Source organism: Charadrius vociferus, unplaced genomic scaffold (genome assembly GCF_000708025.1).
Source record: "Charadrius vociferus isolate BGI_N301 unplaced genomic scaffold, ASM70802v2 scaffold1768, whole genome shotgun sequence".
Lineage (NCBI taxonomy): Eukaryota > Metazoa > Chordata > Aves > Charadriiformes > Charadriidae > Charadrius > Charadrius vociferus.
The window spans coordinates 49497-50591 of NW_009649783.1; positions in this window are offsets into that span (position 1 = coordinate 49497).

Sequence of the window (1095 nt, forward strand, 5' to 3'; positions counted from 1 at the left end):
AAAAAGATAAACCGGCTTGGTTATTGTTTGCTGTTGCGTGATTGGGATTGAAGTCACACATCTCCATCCCAGTAGCAGGGACCAGACTCTTCCCTGCCCAGTCTAAGCAGGACTGAACCCTGGTGGGGCTCACACCAAGCCGAGTTCATCCCCCGACTGTCTCGCACGCACAAACACAGCAGCCAAATCCTTGGTCGCTGCAGCTCTGTGGCTTCCTTCCCTCCTTGCACTCCCCTTCCCCAGTCAAGGTGAAGAACACCGCGCTCCCGGTCCCCCACCCCACCGCACCACACCACCACCGGGGACCCGGGCGCGCACAGCCGTGTGTGCCGCGCTGCTGCAGGCTGTGTGGCCGAGCGCCGCCGGGCCTGAGGGACCCAAAGTCGAGTCGTCAGCCACGCAGCATCCCGGGGGGCCAAGGGATGCTCCCTGAGAGCGCAAAAAAGAAAGTCACACTGACACCCACAAACTTTAAAATTTTTATTCAACAATTTACATCACTTATTGTCTGTCTTAACGTATTCGATCTACACAAATTTCTTTTTTTTTTTTTTTTCCTGATAAAATAATAAAATTTGGATAGATTTTGAAGACCTGTTGGTGCAGAATAAACAAAATTTCAGGTTACTTTTTTTTTTTTTTCTCTTTTTTTAAACATTTAGTGTGAAGTATGACATCATTGGTAAAGATACATCATGCCATTACAGCTCATGGACACTACCTATCCTTACAGTCCGTGACATCACCCATACCAGCGCAAGGGGCTGCGCCAGACACAGCTACAGCAGGTATTACACTAACTCTTCTAGCCACCCTCTCACGACCGGGAAAAACGCCTACACCTTTCCAGCTGCGCACACAGAGTGCATTAACCTAATCGGAAAATACCGGGGAGGGGGAAAGAAGAAAACGAAGACTACCTTTATCGATCCGTGTGGTCGCACACTACAACATCGACAACAAAGAGGGGCTGCCCCTCTCCGCAGGTCAGAGGTAATTCAGCTCCTGAGCAGGTAGAGCACAACCCCTCGCAGCGATTTTAATACACACCAGGAAACCGAACGAAATGAGAACTTATCGACGGGGGCTGGGGGG